Raw genomic sequence first — 18,156 nt, forward strand, 5'->3', positions numbered from 1 at the left:
TTTTCTACCATGCAGGACGCTGTTGCAGGTGCCTAATGACGACCAGGGTGGGTGGTGAAAGGCACACCTTTCACCTTTTATCACCCTAAGTTTTACGGTGATAGGATTGACTTTGTTGTGTTAAAGACTGGTTATAAAGATCTTAAAAATGTGAATGTTGTATACATATAGTAGATACACATAGCACATGTACAAACTTGTGTTTCTGACTAAAGAAACACTTTAATCACCAAAACATTTGATTTTGCATAAAAAATATTTTGTTTTTCAGGTGAAATTTCCACCGATGATGGAAATCATAACTGCTGAGCAACTGATGGAATATTTAGGTTAGTGTTGAAAAGTGAATGATTTTTAGATCTTTTAATATAAAACAAAGTTTTCAAAACTTACAAATATATTATCAAATTTCACCTTTTGAAGTGCTATTATATGAGCTATTTTTAAATTATAATTTTTAATATCTTACTTTAAAAAATTTATCAGTATATTACTGTCTTGGATGTTCAAACCTTCTTTCTGACCAGCATTAAAATTTTGTAATGTAAATATGGAGACTGGTGACATCTGGAAAGTAACAAGATATGTATTAATTCCAATAAATTGCAGAATGGAAAATGGCACAGAAACTCTAACACTTCATGCAGAAAGTGTTTAAAAATATTCAGTAGACTTGAATTAAAACCCAGGAAGCACTTTAGAACAGTGCTACCCTGAATATAATTCACTGATCTCTGCCTGTCTATAAAATGCTAGTTACTAGTCTGCAGTGAGACAGAGGCTTGTATTAGAATGTAGAGCATTTAAATTAGTAAGCACACTGTTTAGTCCATCTGAAATTTTTTCAGAGCAAAATTTTCTTGATGAAGGAAACAGTACATTAAATTGCATTCTTACAAAAGCTTCTTATTTCAAAACAGACCAGTAATGCACAGTTTGCAGACCAGCTGCATTGAGTAGAACTTGTTTACAGAGCAGGTAGTTATATATCACACTGAAATATTTTATGATTTAGCAAATAAAAATTTTTATGTTTATACTGTTACCAAATAGGAAATCTTAATCCATATTTACAGCTTTTTTAGTAATTAAATTTTTATTTAAAAAAATCTCTTTAGTTGATTAGTTTGTCTGTGCCATTCCAGACAACTAGCTAACTGATTTTTTGTGAGACGTAGGTCTAGTGAAGTAATTAAGATTGCATCTTTTCAAAGACCTTTTTCTTTATGTAAGTAATATCATTTAATCCCATTCACCAGCCAGGGAAACTCATAGTTAACTGTTGACTATTTTGAATACCTAGATATCTGGAAATAGAATTTCTGTTTATACCCTTTTTAGTCTAGCTTGGTGGTGATTCTTTTTTCTTTCTCCCTTCCTTCCTTCCTTCCTTCCTACTTTCCTACCTTCCTTCCTTCCTTCCTTTTTTCTTTTTTCTTTTCTTTCTTTCTTTCTTTCCTTTCCTTTCCTTTCCCTTTCTTTCTCTCTTTCTTTCTTTCTTTCTTTTCTTTTCTTTCTTTCTTCTTTTTTGCATCTAGCAGAAAACAAATACTTTATTTTTTTGTTTTCAGTTTATAACCTTTAAAGTTTCTTAATTTAACTAGGGCAAACATATTTACATAAAGCCACCAGAACAAGGATCACTTAAAGAGCTGGATGTAAAAAATATGATTGCAGTATACTACAAATATGGAATCTTTTTATATGAACTACAAAAAACAGCATTTATGTTTATAGAGTTAAGTGCGATTGTTTACATTAAAAAAAAATCCTATAAATTAAGAAGGCAACAACGTGACAGAAGAAAATACAATCGCTGGACACACGAGCTCCTCTCTGGGGAAGCACGTGGGTGACTCTGTCCTGCAGAGCTTCTATTCATGACACGATCTTCTTTTCTGGGATATGCAGGTGTCTCTTCTGGGGTGACGGACACGAGGACAACAGTGCCAAATGTGTGGCTCTTTGTGTGGGAAGTGGATCGAATGACAGCCTGAGTGGCATCTAATTCCAGGTCAGACCCCCTTTCCACCTCACCCTGGATAAATAAGGTCACCAAGGTCAAAGACACTGAGAAGACAGGACAAGATAGACAACCCACCAGCCAGAAAGGAGAAAAATGTTTTAAAATTTATAGCTAGAAGTGCAGAGTATAAAAAGTAGATGGAGGAGGGGAATATTTCAACTTGACAGTTGGGCGGTGTTGCTGCAGAGGGGCGGGTAGCACTTCCTGGTGCGCTGTAGCTTAGGAACACAGGTGAGGGAAGGGCAAACAGAAAGGGGAAAGGGAACAAAATCCCTTTTGGGGATAGCAGTAGATTTTAGAGCGAACCCTTTAGAGTAAACCCAAAGCAAACCTTAAATCTAAAACCACCCCTGCAAGTCATAATTCAATTCTTTGGCTGTCAGACAGCCCATCCCAGCTTTTACTTGCTGGTATTAATGGCTCAACACACCCAAAGGAAGAGTTATGGGCCACCTTCCCTGGCCCTACCTGGACTTCTATCCCTCAGCTCATGTGCCCTGGCTGGGGTGGTGTTGCAGGTCCTGACCTGAGAAGATGGGGTGAAGCAGTGGGTGAAGGTGGGGGTGGTGGCAGCTGCTGCGGCAGGCCATGAGGCAAGCAGGGCCGGGTAGAGGGCAGCATGTGGGACGGGGCGGAAGGTGAAAGGCCCAGGATGGACCGCTGAGGAGGGAATGATGTGGATGGGATGGCTAGTGAGAAAGATGGCAGGGTGGCCAGGGATAATTGCGTGAGTAAGGTGGGACAAGGAAATGAGGATCAGGTGAGGCTGGGGAGTATGATGTACTGGGGCAAGTGCTGGGGTGAGGGTAGGGGTGGATGCTGATGGCGGCGGCAGCTGCTGCGGCGTGATGCTGTAAGACGCAGGCTGAGCGGCTGTGCCGGAGGTGGCAGAGGCTGTGGCTGGCTGCTGAGTGTGGACGGGCTGCCGGGCTGGAGCGGCTGGGCCGGGGCAGCAGAGGCTGAGCAGGCCTTTGCTCGCTGGGCCAGCAGCTGCAGCTGCTCTGGGTGTGTGCTGTGTGGCCTGCTGGAGCTTGCTGTGCTTCTCCAGCCCCTGGGGGGGGCTAGGGAAGCACCTCGGCCCATCAGCTGAGTCAGTCCTAGGCTTCCCCCCGACCCCGGAGGTGCATAACTGGGGAAGTGGGCCAGGTCTGATGCTGTAGGCAGCAAGCTGGATTCCACAGGGCCTGGTTGGCTGCCACTCTCCCAGGACTCGAGGGTGTCCCCAGCACTGGCGTCAGGGAGCAGTTATGGGTGATGGTTGAGTCCCCAGGATAGCAGTCAGAGTGCACTGGGGAGCCTAGCGGAGCCACAGGGTGATTAGCAGTGGCTTCTTCAGACTCTGGCTCTTCTGGGGGCGGGTCTGATAAGGGGCCAGCTGTTTCCTCTGAGGGGAGCTGATGTCCAGATGGGGCATCTCTGCTCCCTGGAGGCCCTTCTCCTGTCTCTGGCTGTTCTTGCTCTCCCCCCTTTCTCAGCCAGACTCTTCACATTTCTTGGTGCTAGGCTTTTGGAAAGCTGGGAGCTTTCCTATAGGTGGAAGAACTGCCTTACTGCCAAGAGAAGGTGGGAGCTTGGGCCCAAACTGACCTTGTGGAGGGTCCTTGAGCTTGAGCCAGCTTTACTAGGGGTGGCCAGCATCTCCTCACTCACACTGGGTTTCCTCTCCACTTTCCTCGACTGAATCTTCTCCAGTAGTTTGGCAGTGACAGTTCTTGTCTTCAGGGCTGCAGTCACTTTCTGACCCTCTTCCTGCACCGATGTTGCTGTTCTGGGAAGGTGGGCCTACCCCTCTGCCATCTTCTTCTTCTCCCCGGGGCCTTCTCCCCAACCCGATAGGAAACAGTGGGGCGACCGGGAGCGGTAGATTTTAAAGCAAATGAAGTCTTGACAACCAGACCGCCTCTCCTCGGGGCTCTCGTGACCCCATGATCCCTTCCTGGAGCCTGACCTCTGGGAGGGGCTCCAGGTGTGCTGCCGCGGCCCCTGCTGCAGCTCCGGCTCCGCTGCCAGCTGTGGGACCTCGGTCGCCTCCTCGTGCGACTCTGAGCCAGGCGCTGGGACTGGCCGCAGCTGGGGCTGTGGTCATCACCAGAAGATGAGTATTTGTGCGCTTTGGACCGGTGCTTGGAATTGGCGTAGTCTGAGTCATCCGAGTCATGGGAGCTATTGGAGTGCCTTCGTGATCGGTCACTGTAGCCACTGTAGCTGTCACCAGAGGAACTGCGCGGCCTACTCTGGCAGCTCTGGTCTGAAGACGCGTCTGAGCTACTTGAGTAAGAAGGCCGGGGAGGAGCGGCGTGAGGAGTGGCGCCGGCCAGGCCTTGAGCGGCTGCGGGAGTGCTCGCTGCCCGGCTCCTCCTCCCCCTGCTCCCCCTTCCTCCCTCCTCCTCACTGTACTGGGGTGGGGACTTCAGGTGCAGCCGGCGTGACGAAGCACCATCACTATCCTCATCTCCTCTGCTGGGTCGACTCCGATGGCTGGAGCGGATGCTCCGTTTGGTGCTAGCTCCTCGCCGGCAGGATGAAGCTGGAGGTTCATCTTTGTGTTTCCTCTCACCGTGATCTTGGGAGGTGCCACCGGCCCCACCTTCACCCTTCTTGCCGCTATTTCCTTCTTCAGCTAGAAGGGGTCTCCGCTGGGAACCGTCCTGAGCTCGCTGCGTCTTCGTGCTGGTGCAGGGCTACCACTCCCAGCGGTTCTGGTTTGGGCCCCGGCTCAGAAGCTTCTGGGGCTGATGACTTATTTTTCTTTTGTTTTCATTTCTTGCGCTTCTTAGACTGCTCCCCAGACTCTGCCTTAGAGCTTTTCTCTTCTGGGTCAGCTTTGTGTTTCCATTTGTGTTTGCTGGATTTTTTGTGTTGCTTTTTCATTTTGTGTCTGTGGGACTTACCAGATCATTCTTTCTTGCTAGGAAGGCTTTTCCATGTGTCTTCTGTCTCTGACCCATGGCTGCCTCTGGATTCTTGCTTATTCAGGCTGCTACAGGCAGACCCTGAAGCAGGGGCATACAATCCGCCTCCTGAAGAATGCTCTACATTATCCCCCTCTTCCATGCTTTTATTTGGCTCACCAGGATCACAGCCTTGGAGACGGTCCTTTGAGGAGCCTCCTATGTCCTTTGGCTTTTCTGTACCTTTAGCTCTGGCATCATTGTTCTTTGAAAGCTTAAAGTCAAAGTACAAAGAGTTACAACTGTATGAAATGGAGGGTTCTGCCTTCGTGAAAATTAATAGTTCTGATGGCCAGTGGAGGGCAGTGCTTTCATCTTTGCTCAAAACTGGAAAGAAGGGACCAGTAGGATGTTTAGGCCCCTCCTGGATTTCTTTCCCTGGTGGAGGGGCCTGAGGGGGTTCTTTAGAAGGGTTAGACTCTCTGAATCCTTCTGACTGACTTTCTAAGCTTTGTTCACTTTCATCCCCTCCTGAGGTCGTCTTTGTCTCAGCTTTGCTCCTACGCTCTGTGGGCTCAGCCACACTGGTTTCCGTCGGTCTTTTCTAATCCTTGGCTTGTTGCCAGCTTGATGCAGCCCTTAGGCTTGGGAGAACTACTTGTTTTGCTCTCTGGGTGATTCTTTGGGTGTGTACTATTATCACCTTCCCTTTGTTCACTGGCTGTCATGAAGAGTAGGAAAGGAAGATTAGGTTTTACTTTGCACTGCGCTGGGGGGATGTAGTGGTAGTATTCTGGCTCTGCAGCCCCAACTCCTTCTTCTTACTTCATTCTTTTTAACTTAGATAATGTTGAGACAAGGGACCCTCCATCCTGAGGGTGTTCATCCTCTTTTTTACCATCAAGATTACTGCTACCATCAGAGTCTCCCACCTTCTGAAGTCCTTGGTCAGAAGCCTTCTCAGCAGCTTTTGTTCCATCTTCAGAGGCCCCTTCCTCTGCCTGGTCACTGAAAACTGATGCTATTGATTCAAGTTTGACAGGACCCTTCTTGGCAAAGGAAAATAACAGCCCCAGTTTTTGCAGTGGGGTCCCCAGATTATTCTTAATGCCAAAGCTGATGCCTTGAGAGGCTAGCCAGTGAGCCTGTGCCAGTCCAGTGGTATTAGTGATTTGTATTGCAGTGAAAGGGCCTCCTTTATCTGTGGAGAATTCAGATCCCAGGCCGCAAGTAGCGGGCCACTTCCAGGTGCACATTCAGCTTGTTTTCTTTGCTCTGCCAGCTCATGGAGCCACCGTAGGGCTTTCTCCTGTTTCCCCTAATCCTTGTGGGATTTTGAAGATACATTTCAAGCAAACTCTCTCTGCTTAAGATCCTTCCATCTCTGCTTGTGTACATGACCATAGGAGTTGATATGGTTGTCAAATTCCTGGTGTTTCTGATATTGCTTATCACGGAGTTCACAGTAAAAGCTGGCTCTGAGATCTTCCAATGCTTTGGCAATTGCCTTTTCTTTGTCAACATAATCCCTGTACTTATGTCTCAGTTCTTATGTGTCTTCTTTTTCCACTTCTAGGACACGGCGCCGTACCGCAGCATCTTCAGCATAAGCAAGCTCCATTTCCATGCAAACCCATGCCCATGACATCATACTTGACAACAATCAGAATGGGATCAGTTTTCCCCTGAAGAGATTTTCCCCAATGCCTGGCCCAGCTTCCACCCATGTGTCTGGAGTAAGTGATGTCCAATACTCTCCAGTTCTATAGGCTTGTCAAGTGATGCTTGTTCAATTTCCAAATGTCTTTCTTCATACTGATCAAAGTGATTACCCTGAAAATCTTGGTCCTTGTTTAAGTGGGAGAAGCAGTCTGCCCTCTTGCCACCTTCACTCCTCTCAGGATGATGCTCTCCGGTTCACTCCTTCCCTCCCATGACACCTGCCCTTTGCTCCCCTCTTGGTGATTCTTAAACTTTGTGATTTCTGAATTACATTTCATGGAGAAGGCTGAAATATGCTTGGTGCTTTTGAGGAACAGCCAGTATGACTGCCAAGGACTATGCCAAGGGAAGGTATTAGGAGATGAAATTAGTGAGGTAATAGTGTAATATCATATAGGGCGCTAGGCTATTGTAGCAACTTTGACTTTTGCTGTGAGTGATCTGGGAAGCCATTCAAGGATTTTGGACAGAGGATTGACATGATCTGACTTTGAGTTTCACTAGAATTCTCTGGCTGTTATGTTGAAAATAGAAGTTGGTAGGGGGTAAAGACAGAAGCAGGGAGATCAGTCAGGAAGCTGTTACACTGGCAAAAGGTGGTGGTTCTTCAAACAGGGTGGTAGAAGTGGAGATTATAAACTGTGCTCAGATTCTGTATACAGGGCTGATGGAATTTGCTGATCAGATGAATGTGCAGTGTGAGTGAAGTCAAGGGTTAGTTACCCTGTAGTTTTTGGTTTGAACAACCAAAAAGTTGGAGTTAATATCAATTGAAACAGGAAAAAAAAATGGAAGGAATATGTTTAGGGAGGAACCTGAGGAGCTTGGTTTTGAGATGTTTACTGACATCCAAGTGAAGATACCAGGGAGGCAGTGGGGTGTAGAGTTCAGAAAAGAAGTGTAAATCATCACTGTACAATAAGACTTCCTATGTTGATGGACATGTTCTGTTTCTGTGCTCCCCAGTTTTGTAGTGGTAGTTAGACTGAGTGAGATCACGAATAGAATAAATGTAGATAGAGGAGGGAGGAGATGAGTGGACTGAATCTGGGACATGCCAGTGATTAGAAGCTGAAGAAGAGGAAGAATAGGGGTGTTCAGCTCTGTCGAAGACAAACAGGAGACTGATTGCCCAGAATCTAAATGAAGAGTTTCAAAGAAAAGTGAGAGATCAGCTGAATCAGACGCTGCTAATAGGTTTTGCAGGATGAAGACTAAAAAAATGACCATTGATCGAGCTGTAGGGAAGTAATCAGTAACCTTGACAAGTACGTGGGATGAAAACCTGACTGGAAAGGGCACAAGAGAAAATCAGAAGCCCTCAGACATAGCCAGCAGGAATGTAACACAGTGCAGCTACTGTGGGAAATGATTTATCAGTTCCTTAAAAAGGTAAATACAAGCCAAAACATGGAAACAGCCTAAATGTCCATCAACAGGTGACTGGATAAAGAAGATGTGGTATATTTATACAATGGAATACTACTCAGCCATAAAAACCGACAACATAATGCCATTTGCAGCAACATGGATGCTCCTGGAGAATGTCATTCTAAGCGAAGTAAGCCAGAAAGAGAAAGAAAAATACCATATGAGATCGCTCATATGTGGAATCTAAAAAACAGAAACAAAAGCAAACAAACAAACAAAAACAAAGCATAAATAAAGGACAGAAATAGACTCACAGACAGAGAATACAGACTTGTAGTTACCAGGGGGGTGGAGGGTGGGAAGGGATAGACTGGGATTTCAAAATTGTAGAATAGACTACACTGTATAGCACAGGGAAATATACACAAAATGTTATGATAACTCACAGAGAAAAAAATGTGACAATGAGTGTGTATATGCCCATGAATAACTGAAAAATTGTGCTGAACACTGGAATTTGACACAACATTTTAAAATGATTATAAATCAATAAAAAATGTTAAAAAAAAAAAAAAGGTAAATACAGAATTACCATAGGAACCTACAGTTTCACCCAAGAGAAGTAAAAATACATGTCCATACAAAAACCTGTACTGAAATATTCATAGCAACATTATTCATAATAGCCAAAACATAGAAACAGCCCAGCTATCCATGAATTTATGAATGGGTAAGCAAACGTGGTGTAGCCATACACTGAGTCATTATTCAGCCTTAAAAAGGGATGTACTGATACATGCTAAGGTATGGAAAAGCTTTAAAGGTATGATAAGTCAAAGAAGCCAAGTCACAGAAGACCACATATTATGTGATTCCATTTATACGAAGTGTCCAGAACGGGCAAATGCATACAGACAGAGAGTAAGTCAGTGGTTGCTTAGAACCGGGGGAGGTAGGAGGGAAGTAGAGACTGACTGCTAATAGGTATAGAATTTCTTTTAGTTGGGGAGACAAAAATTTTTTAAATTAGATCATGTTAATTTCACAATCCTGTTAATATACTTTAAAAACATTGATACTTTAAATGGGTTAATTATATGGTATGTGAATTGTATTTCAATAAAGCTGTTTTTAAAAAGAGAAAGGTAAGGAATTGACAAGAGTACTTGAGACGAATAGAAGAATTAGTCTTAGGTAGTACAGCTAGTTCATCCTTAGCAACAGGAAGGAAGATAAGATGTATTAAAAATAGATGCAGGTAAGTGGGTAGATGGTGGTTGTGGTAGCTTTTTGGAAGGTCTTTTGACTGGTTTTTTTTTCTCTCAGTGAAATGGGAAACCAGACCATCAGCTGAGAGTGAGGATGAAGGAGGAGCTGTTGAGGATGGGAAGGAAGGTGTAACACAGACGAGTGAGGAGGGAGGTGCAGGACGATTCCTCAGCATCACCTGTGAGGTTGGTGAGACCAGCCAGCAGGGCTTCTCCAGTCACATTCCGCTGCACAAGGGCAGGTCTGAATAGCGGGATTTAACAAGAGCTGGGTTTTTGCCAAGTGAGCACGTTGAAGAGTCTACAAAATTGAAGATATGTGTAGAGAGTGATTATAAACATGAGCCATAGAATTTAAGTTGCATTAAGAGACAATAAGGCTATAAATACGTGGAAGGAAGATGTGATTGGGTTAATGGATGGTAGGCTCTGATAGAGCTGAAGAATTTTTGGAACCTGATAATAACAAACCCATATGACCATAAGATCTGAGATAAGGTGAAATAGAAGATTTTTGTTGGAGAAGATGTCAATTAACAAAGGCCAGGGTATCAGATGAGTTATCTCTATGAATATTGAAATTACTGAAATTTATGGCAAGGTTTGTGTCAGAAAGAGAGCTGGAAATGAGGAGATTCAGTGAGAATGTCTCAAGACCAGTCAGAAGTTGGTGGAGGACTATAGTCAGGCGGGTGGATAACGGGTAGTATTAGATGATGGCAAGGGTATTGCAACTTGGCATTTCAGGGAGAAGAGGGAGAAGGAATGACAATGAGGAGAAATAGATACCTGATCTATCTCCAGGCTCACTGGTAAAAAATGTATGAGAGAAAAGAGCTTTCACTAGAGAGGGTGGGAGTATCATCAAAGGACAAATTTAATTTAGGCAAGAAGGTAAAGGACAAATTAAGAAAACAAAATACTTGGAAAATTTTATTGTTGAGAGACCATGAGTTCCAGGGGACACTGAAATTCAAGATAAGAATTTAGGAGTCATTCGTATAAAAATAGTATTTAAATCTTTGGAAATTGGTGAGATCATGAAGAGAGAAAGTATAGAGAGAGAACAGAAGTGGGTCCAGGATTGTCCCCTGAAGCTTCCCAGCATGCCAAGATTTGGGTAAAGCAGTGTTTCTCACCTTTTTTTTCATTGTTCCCCAAGGAGCCTTTGTAGACATTTGTGTCCAAATCATGCACTCCAGGAAATTTTAACACCACAGATGCACTGTTTGTCTCTTCATGTACTGTGACACTTTGAAGGCCACAAACCATTATAATATCTGAGATAATTTCCCCCCACCTTCCAAGAAGCATTTTTTGCTCCTTTGGGGGCAAGGTTGCCTCCACTGAACTGCATGGGTCACAGGATAAGAGAAGTGAGGGGAGGAGTAACCACTAAGACAGGAGAAAAGCCAGGAGAGGGTGACATAGTGAAGCCAGGAGAAGGAGCATGTGAGAAGGGACAAGAAAGGGTCCTGAATACTGGAGAGGACTTTCCACATGATTTGGCAACGTGGAGGTTACTGTGACCGTCACAGAAGCAGCGTCAGCACACTGACGGGCCAGAAATGCAGCGGTGAGTGAAGAGCATCTAAGAGGTGAGTAAATGAAGGCTCAAGTGTGGGTGGCTTCGAGAAGCTTGTCTGTAGACGAGTACGAGGAGTCGGTGAAGAGCGGGAGGAGGCTTAATGGGGAACATGAGCCTTGCTGTCAGTTGTGTGATATAGTTAGAATCTAAACCCTTACAAAGAAGCAGAAAGAATGTTTTGGTAGGTGGAAACTATTTTAAGCTCAAGCTAGAGGTGAAAACATGTAAGACGTATTTGGAAGAATGGTGAAGGAGTACAATTTGCCTGTGGTTGGTAGCTGTGTGTCACACTGTTTTAGGGATGGAGACTGTATTAGTAGGCTGCAGCTAAACTCAAGAGTCTTGGGAGCTAAGCAGGACAGTTTGGGTTTACTATGGTAGGCCGCTTAATTTATCTTAGTTTCTTACATGGAGTAAATAACATGTTAAGTGCAGTGTCTGGTTGAGACCAAACAGGAAACAGTAGTTCACATGTAGTCAAATATTAACAGATTTTTGAATGCCTACTCTATATAGAAAATGTGTATTTTTGAGCCCAGTTTCCTATTCATCTCTTCCATTGTCCAACCACTGTCTGCCCTACTTTTTTTGTTCTCATATCGTGACCATAGTCACCTAAACCTGCACTGTCCAGTATAGCAGTCACTAGCCATGGGTGGATATTGAGCGCTTGAAATATTGCCAGGGTGAACTGAGATGTTCTCGAAGTGTAAAATACACCCTGGATTTCAAAGATTTAGCCCACACAAAAAAGAATATAAAATATCAATAATTATTTAAAATGATTATGTGTTGAAATTAAATATTTATAATATACTAGGCTAAATAAAATGTTATTTATTAATTTCACCTGTTTCTTTTTACTTTTTTTAATGTGGCTACTAAAAATTTAAAGTTACACATAGACTCGCATTTGTAGTTTGCATTATATTCCTACTGGACAGCGCTAACCTAAATCATGCCACCACACCACAGCTGCTAACTGCTTTCTGGCTCTGCTCTCTGTGCTGTCAGAGGCTGATGCCACCTACCTGCCCTCCACCCTGCTAGTTAATGCCATCACTCTGCTTGTCTTTGTCTACACTGCCCAGTGAGAAAATGAGCTCATTTGCTGTTAGTTCCCATAACTAAAGAACACGTAGTGGCAGAGACCCATGAGCAGAGGCAGAGGGTGTCTGAGTGGAGGAACTAATGGTAGAAAAGGGTAGGACTGGAGTGGAAATAAAAGCATTGTCAGTTGTAATGCCTCATCATTTACAGATGAGGTGAGCTCAGAAAGGTGAGATAACGAGCTGTCTCTATCTGGACACCTTCTTGTCAGATTTTTAAAAATCTCAAAAATATATCCCCTTTCCCTCTCCACCCCTCAAAAGTGTTTTTAGTATATTTTAAATTCCTATACTTTTCTTTTTCTTCTCCTCTCCCTTTTTTCTTATCCAGCAAGCATTGACTTATGTACTGCGGACAGCTTATTTGAAGGTGTCAGCAATACACTCAGTGTGACTACATAAACGTACTTTACAATGAAAACGTTAACATGGTATTTTTCTTGAAAAGAAAGTAACTTGGTATATTAAATTTATCTAGCTAGCAAAGTCCTGAGGAAATAGGACATACAATAGAGAATTTTTTTAATTAGGGAAAAAGAAAAATCAATGAAGACTATCCAGATCCGGGGTACCTAAAGAGGCCTGAACTTCCTTAATGAGGGGGCTCAGCTGCCAGGGACGTCGTGAGAGTAGTATGATCCTAATGGGAGGGGGGAGGAGCGAGCCAGCATGATGTGAGGAAAGAGATTCTGAAAACTCGGCCTCACCAAAAGCGAACTTCATTCAAGGCCAATCCTGCCAGAACAAATGGTTTAATTTTCTAAGCTCTGTGGATTTTCTCCTCTTGAGCTTACTCCAGTTCTCTGGAGAAACCAGAGATACTTTTGCATTAATAAGCAAACAATAGAAGAAAGATTGCAAAAGACGGTAAAATTAATTGCTTCCCTAGCACCTAGCTGAGGAACCACAGGGAATGGGGATTTTGGCTGGCAAAGGTTAGAGGAGGAGTGAATTTTAATTTGGAAATTTCTGTTCCTAGAGTGTTAGAGCAGGGCCAGAGCTGGGCACAGCTTGTTGGAGGCTCTAGCGTGGGGAGAGGAACACGGCAAGCTGGGGTACCTAGGAAGCGCTGGGGGATCTCAGTAATAAGGTGAGGAGGAGGTGCAGGTGGAAAGCAGAAAATGGGTAGGAAGACAAAGTAAAAAAGCATAGCACAAACTAGAACATGCAGCATGACTTTAACCACGCAGGCTAGTCTGTGTGATGGTGAGACTAGCACTGTGTGTCACAGTCAGGAAAATAGTTATTGAGATGGTGGTGCTGTCTGACTTTTCAAAAGATAACTTATGTTCATCTTTTGAAAACAAATACAATAAAAGGAGGTCAGTGTGGAAACATTTTAATTTTGTTCAGAGTTGACTGTCTCTCCTTTTTTCCAAATGCTCACCTGGGGCTTCTGCCAAGCCTTCTCTTCCATTTTTGGCTTAATGTAGCTAGCTGCAGGTTTTTGTTCCTTGATTTCTCTTTGTCTAGAATATCCCATTAGTAGCAAAGTCTGATGGATCCTTTCTCTGAAATCCTTTCCTCTCTCTGTGTGCTGGTGCTTCACAGCAGGGTTTATTGCAGACTCTTTTGTTTCCTCTCCTCTCCAAATTAGCTTATGTACCATTGTTACCTTCCTAAGCACCAATTTCATCCTTCACTTGTCTGCTTTATTAAAAGCATAAAGATCCCTTATGATTTTTCACAAATAGCCAAACTCATTAATGTATTATTTATGATTTTCTATAATCTGATCAAGTTTGCCCATCCAGCCATATTTCCCACCACTCTACAACATAATCTTATGTATAAACCTTCTTATAATCTGTCCATATGGCACGATGTTTCTTATGTGTGTTTTTTCCATCACTTGTTCTTCCTCAGAGAATGCTGCTTCTCTCACTACCTTGGCAAGTTCTGTCCATTTTTCTGAATCTGGTTTAGATACGATCCTCTCCAAAGGATATTTCTAAGTGCTACAGGCTTTATCAACATCTCTTTTCAAACTCATTTGGTGCTTAAGGCATTTATTACATTTTACACTATATTATACTTTATCATTATCTTAATCTCTGTTTCCTATATGTTCTTTGCCCAACTGGATTATTAGCTTCTTTAAGGGAACAGGCATTTCCAAACAAGTTATTTGCTTTAACCTGTTACTAAACACAGAATAGATTCTCAATATTTTTGTTTGAAATAGTGTTGTTGATCAATTGTGATAGAAAGGTTAGATAAGCGAGATAAAGCAGCATCCGTAAGCGATGATTTACTTAGATATCTGAAGCTGAAAGCTGCTCCCTTAGAAACTCAAACTCAGTCTTGTAAAAAATCTAACTCTCTATTATAAGTTTTCCTAAAAATATAGATATCTATTGCTGCATAACATATCAGCAGAAAATTTGGTTGCTTAAAATAATGAACCTTTGTTATCTCATGTAGGTCAGGAAGCTGGGTGCAGGTGAGTGATTCTGGCTTAAGGTCTCTCTCTCTCATGAAGTTGCATTCAGTGTGTCAGCTAGGATGCAGTCTCATCTCCAGCCCAACTCAGGAGGATCTGCTTTCAAGCTTATGTGGTTATTGGCAGGATTCAGCTCCTCACAGGTTGTTGGATTGAGGTCCTCAGTTCCTCACTGTGCCCAGAGGCCTCCTTCAGCTCCTTTCCATGCAGGTCTCTCCAGGACAGCTCAAAATATGGCAGCTGGCATTCCTCACAGGGAGCAAATGAGGGAGCACCGTGCCCAAAGCCACAATAGTTTGTATTCTTATTTTGGAAGTGGTATCTCATTAATTCTGTCATTTTATTCACTAGAAGGGAGTCCAATCCACACTCAAGGGAAGGGGGTTATAAAAAGGTATGACTGTCAGGAGATGGGGATGATTGAGGTCCATTGAAGAGGCTGCCTCTCTCAACTAGGCTATTCTCTTGTCCATAGAGGTTTTCTGACATCAGAAAAAGAGGAGTTCTTAACTGGATTTTTTTCCAAAATTATTCTATTCTTAGCACTTAAGTTTTTAATCAATTATAGCCTTTCTAGAGTCATTTTAATATTGAATAATATAGTGTTCTGCATCCTGACCCTTCTAAAGTGTTAGGAAAGCATATACTACAGTCTGTTATCAGGATCAATACAGAACTTTAATGAAATACAGGATACAAGTATAGCAAATATGCTCTCAATCATTTGAATAAATAATGTATAAAACTTACTCGAAACATAATTTTCAGTTAAATGTTTTAAAACCTCATCATATAAATATATAATGTGCCATGTATGATAAGGACACAAACATATTTGTTAAGTGTGTGTGTGTATGTATATCATATATATTTCTATGAATCAATTAGTTTAATGCTTTTAGGGCTATATAATTCTATGAATCAGTTAATTTAATGCTGTTAGGGCTATATATTTCTGTGAACCAATTAATTTAGTGCTTTTAGAGTTCCTGTGCCTATGGTGGAATAAAATTACTACTAGATTTTGCTCTTAAAGTTCTAATTAAAAGCATAAATAATAATATATTGATGCTTATAGGAATTCTTTCATTATCAGAGTTGGAAAGATTAAGAGAATACTTGATGCAGTCTTTAGAAGTTTATATTAAATTAGAAAATAAAGATTATATTAACAGTTTCATCAACATGTTAGTGACTTGGGAGGCTGGATGAGAAGTTGGTTCCATATGTTACTGTTTATATCAAAATAAATTCCAGGTAAGTTAAAGATTTAAACATTAAAAAAAGCAAACATAAAATTACATGAAGAATGCATTTGGAAATGTTTGTAGACTCTGAAAAGGTGAATATCTTTCTAAACATGACATCCAACCCAGAAGCCATTATAGGAGAACTGACTGTATTAAAACTAATTATTTCTGAATGGTGAAAATAGGCAAAAAATGGGGAAAATAAATATTTACCACACATATAACAGGAAATGTTCTAATTCGTCTAATAGAAAAATAACTTTTATAATTCAATAGGAAAAGAGTAAAACTTGTATAGGCAAGTGATTCAAAGAAAAAAGTGTATATAGTTAATACATAATTAAAAAGGCAAAACATAGATTAAAAAGGTACTTCATATATTAAAATAGTGCTACATATGTTTAAAAGGTGCCACATACACTAAAAGTCATATATGTATTAAAAATGTGATCCACAAGTGATAAATGCTAGAGAGAATGTGGAGAAAAGGGAACCCTCCTACACTGTTGGTGGGAATGTAGTTTGCTGCTGCCATTATGGAAAACAGTATGGAGATTCCTCAAAAAACTAAACATAGACTTACCCTATGATCCAGCAATCCCACTCAGCATATATCCAGAGGGAACTCTGATTTTAAAAGATATGTGCACTCCAATGTTCATAGCAGCACTATATACAATAGCTAAGACATGGAAACAACTTAAATGTCCATCAACAGATGACTAGAAAAAGAAGCTGTGATGTATTTGTACAATGGAATACTACTCAGCCATAAAAAATAATAAAATAATGCAATTTGCAATATCAGTGGACTTGGAGGTCGTTATTCTAAGTGAAGTAAGCCAGAAAAAGAAAGAAAAATACCATATGATATCACTCATATGTGGAATCTAAAAAAAGAAAAAAGACACAAATGAACTTATTTACAAAACAGAAACAGACTTACAGACATAGATGACAAACTTATGGTTACTGGGGGATAGGAGGTGGGAAGGGATAAATTGGGAGTTTGTGCTTTGGAAATATTAACTACTATATATAAAATAGATAAACAGGTTTCTTCTGTACAGCACAGGGAACTATATTCGATATCTCGTAGTAATCTATAATAAAAAAATATGAAAATTAATATATGTATGTATATGTATGACTGGCACATTATGCTATACACCAGAAATTGACACAGTGTAAACTGACTATACTTAAATAAAATTAATTAATTAATTAATTAAAAGGTGATACCAATAAAAGTACATGTATAAAAACTATTAAACTTTTTGAAGTATAGTTGCTTTACAATATTATATTAGTTTTAGATATACAGTATAGTGATTCAGTATTTTTATAGATTATCCTCTGTTAAAAATTATTACAAGATAATGGTTATAATTCCAAGTGCTATACAGTATGTCATTGTTTGTATCTTTCAGTTCCGTACCCCTGTGTTGCCCCTCCCCCTTCCCTCTTTCCACAGGTAATCGCTAAGATATCAGTTTTTTTAATGTAAGGAGAAGTTTGTTTATGTCTAAGAATGGCAGACATTTAGAAGAGTGGTAACGCTTGTTCTTGGAAAAGTGTGGAGGTAATGTTTATACTTGTTGATGAAACTTGGTTAAACCTTTTAGAACTTTATTGTAGTGACATGGCAAGATGCTCAAATATATTGTAAAGGGTAAGAAAAAATTCCAAAGCATTGTAGGATGTACACTGGAAAAATTTATGTGAGACTGTGACTAACAGTTAACATTGATTTTCTCTGAATGGGATTGAGGAGTCACTTTTGTATGTCTCATGTTGCTATAATTTATCATTAAAATATATTACCTTCGTAATTAGAAAGAAAACATTTCTAAAATGCAATTTTACAATTTCTCTTTACAGGAGATTACATGCTTGATACAAAGCCAAAAGAAATGCCAGAAATTCAACATTTAAACTATGAGCAGGTAATTGACACAATTTTTGTTATATTAAAATATGTAATTTTAACTTATGGATGTATTCTTTGATCCCTATCAGTGGCTTTTCAGGTATATTCTTTGATTTCTTTATTTTGAACACCCTTTCAAAAATGTAAAAAACATCCTTTTTGTAAATGAGGATAAGGAATTTTTATTATTTTTTAAATGTGATGATGTATGGTGGTTTTATTTTTAAAGCCCTATCATCTAGATATGTGTACTGAAGTATTTATGGATGATATAAATATGTCTGAGCTTTGCTTCAAAATAATACAGATGAGGGGAAGTGGGTGGGGGTAAGGGTGAGGCGTGCTTAGCCAGGGGCACATGGGATTATTATAATTGTCTACTTTTGTGTCTGCTCAAAATTCCCTACAATAAAAAATAATCATAAAAGAAATGCAAATCAGATCAGTCTCTCCCCTCAAAAGCTTCCTCAGCTCTGCAGTTACTTAGGGTAAAATCCAAATATTTTCCTGTGTGGTTGGGACCCCACCACCTTCTGCAGGCTTCTCTCTGTCCCTCAG

The 18,156-nt window shown here is 41.1% G+C and overlaps 1 pseudogene; it reads right to left on the reverse strand.

Moving 5' to 3' along the window:
• Window positions 1-2,514: 2,514 nt before the first annotated feature.
• On the reverse strand, window positions 2,515-13,392 carry LOC141574704 (G patch domain-containing protein 8 pseudogene; annotated as a pseudogene).
• Window positions 13,393-18,156: the final 4,764 nt, after the last annotated feature.

This window comes from Camelus bactrianus, chromosome 22 (assembly GCF_048773025.1).
Source record: "Camelus bactrianus isolate YW-2024 breed Bactrian camel chromosome 22, ASM4877302v1, whole genome shotgun sequence".
NCBI lineage: Eukaryota > Metazoa > Chordata > Mammalia > Artiodactyla > Camelidae > Camelus > Camelus bactrianus.